General features: G+C 46.9%; 1 long non-coding RNA gene across 1 annotated transcript; it reads left to right on the top strand.

Moving 5' to 3' along the window:
* Window positions 1–277: 277 nt before the first annotated feature.
* LOC134030915 (uncharacterized) lies at window positions 278–1,709 on the top strand. Its single transcript, XR_009931775.1, has 3 exons — window positions 278–353; window positions 1,320–1,400; window positions 1,526–1,709. It is a non-coding gene; the product is annotated as an uncharacterized LOC134030915 (long non-coding RNA).
* The last annotated feature ends 855 nt before the right edge of the window (window positions 1,710–2,564 follow it).

Below are 2,564 nucleotides of genomic sequence, written 5' to 3'. Positions count from 1 at the left end.
TTGCTGATTATGTAAACTATAGGTACAAACATATTCCATCACTTGATGTTCCAGAAGATTCCTTTCTCATCAAAACAATATTTAAGAGAGTTTCTCCACACCTGTATCTGTGTGTACGTTAGTATATCATGAATACATATTCTACTCTGTTCCATCACTGCAGCTGGACCACACCTGCTGCCTGCATCATCTCAGTGTTCCCATACAGCTGGGCTGAGTCTTATGTGGTCTAAAGGACAGTGTGCCCCAGAGTTCAACCCAATTTTCCCCCTCTCTCAGGCAGATGCTGAGTCTGATTGCTCAGCCAGCTCCGGGCCAAGGAGAGCCCCACCACTGGAGAACCCTTTAAGCAGGTGCTGTGCCTGTGAATAATTCTCTGCATAATTCTTCAGAATTAACACACGCATAATATTAGGAATTGTATTCATGAAATGTTTGGAGAAGTTGGGGATGCTGGCTGGAAGATGAATGTGTGCTGTTACTTGTAGGATGATCACAGGGAAAGTTGGTTGTGTGTACTCCCGCCATGGTTAAGGTTAGAATCTGGCCACTCTATCCGTAATCCTACAACAGGTATAGGGTGAGGTGTGGTAGCAGAGTCAAAGTAAATATTAGGGTCACCGCCTAGCCTTCAAGCTAAGATTTTTAGGGTTAGGTTAAAAAGATTTTTAGGGTTAGCTTTACGGCTAGGTTTAGCGGTGACCCTAATGCTGACTTTGACTCTGCTACCACACCTCACCTCATACCTGTTGTTAGATCAGGGATAGAGTTAGCCAGAACCTAACTCTAACCCTAAACATTCTAGGGTTAGGTCTAGGTTTAGGGTTAGTGAGAGTAGAAGGAGAGAGGCTACAGTCCAGATAGGTTGAGAGGTTACCAGCGTGATAAAACAGTGGTCCCAGGGACATCTGCTCAAAACCCTATCCTCAAAGATAGCACCACAGAGACCAGAGAAGGGTGTGGGGGAGGAAAGGGGACGGAGGGGGAAAAGGAGATGAAGAAGAACTCAAAAGAGAGAGAGACCGAGTGGGAGATTGAGAGAGATAAAGAGAGGGGGGGAGAACGGGAGAAGATAAGAGGTGAGAGGTAAAGGGGAGAAGTAATGAACCCTGAGATCAGGGATGCCTGACTGACGCCTCCTGAAAGAGGGATGACAGTTAAAACGGTTCAAGAGGCCCCCACACTCATCACTCAACCCCAGGGGTCAGCCTGAGGCTCCTCCCTCTAAGCCCACCAGAGCCACCCCCAAGTGGATACTGACCCACCAAAGCCTCCATCAGCTGCATGCTAACTATCCTCTCGCGTCTGTGTGTCTGTAGGGAAGGGTCATAGGACACCATGATTGGATGACCACGTCAACTGCTGGACCCTGATGGACTCACAATGGAGGATCTGATAGGGTAAGACAGTACATGCTTTTTTTCTGACAGTGGTGCGGACTAAGTGACAAGCTTGTTTGTGTACAAATGTGTGTGTGTGTATAGTTTTTGCCATGGTAAGTTCCTCTTTCTTGTGGTCTTTCCAGGGATCGTCGCGGTTGCGGTTGTTGCAGACATGACATCACGGGTTGATGATGTGTTTTATAGGCGTGCACTATTAAACTGGTAATACATTTCAGAATGCCACCGGGCTATTTGAAGGCTGTGCTATCTGACTTTGTAATAGGCCAGGGCTCAATGCTCTTTAGAGTTATATCCCAGGGCAAATCCTTCTGCTTCCAACAGCCATTTTGAATAAAGACTTTAAAGAGCTTACAATTTTATTGGTTTTTGTAGCGTCGGGGTGTAACTGCCGAAGTTCATTTTTACCGTGGTTATCTGAGATAAGGAAATAAAGGTTACATGTGGATCTAGTTGTTTCTAACGTTTACTGCCGTCAAAGACAACGTCTTAACAGGATTTAAACTTGAGCGTGGTAGTAGTGCAAGCCGAAGCTTTTGGCTCTAACGCCTCCCTTTCCTTCCCTTTCCTTCTGTCTTTACTGTTGAGCAGATATCTTGTGTCTGGTTCTTAGGACAGTTGATGTGGGACTTGGAGGTTTATAGTCTGGATGTTATTTATAGCTAATCACTTTATTTTTAGCCACTGAGACCTAAATGCTTTCCAAACTGTCAAGAGTGCCTGCGTTTCAATCACACACACACACACACACACACACATACACACACATACACACGTGCACGCCTTAATCACTGCATTCCCCTGACCGCTGGGAGCGGTGAGTCAGCAGAAACTGGAGAGCCTCAGTGTGATGCCCCAGAGGAGCGATAAGCTAGCTGTCTCACGGAGAAGAAGCCTCTTAAAGGGCTGGAGGAGTGGAAGGAACAGAGGTGGGGGTAGAGCCTTGCATACCTCCAGTTCTCTGTGGAGCATCCTGACCACAGCCTGACAGGCCACAGAGATGGCGTCTTCTCGCCTCAGAGCCACCTCTGACATTCACAACCTTCGGACAACCTCGTTTTTAACCTACAAGCCTCCCAGCTGAAGGGGAAACCTCTCGTAGCTGTAAAGGTTTTGCTCAATTGTGTTGCACACCTAACAGTTTGCGTAGCGTTGTCTTTTGGC

The sequence above is a fragment of the Osmerus eperlanus genome, chromosome 12, assembly GCF_963692335.1.
Source record: "Osmerus eperlanus chromosome 12, fOsmEpe2.1, whole genome shotgun sequence".
Lineage (NCBI taxonomy): Eukaryota > Metazoa > Chordata > Actinopteri > Osmeriformes > Osmeridae > Osmerus > Osmerus eperlanus.
The sequence above is the reverse complement of the archived record's forward strand: the minus strand, read 5'-3'. Positions and strand labels throughout refer to the sequence as shown.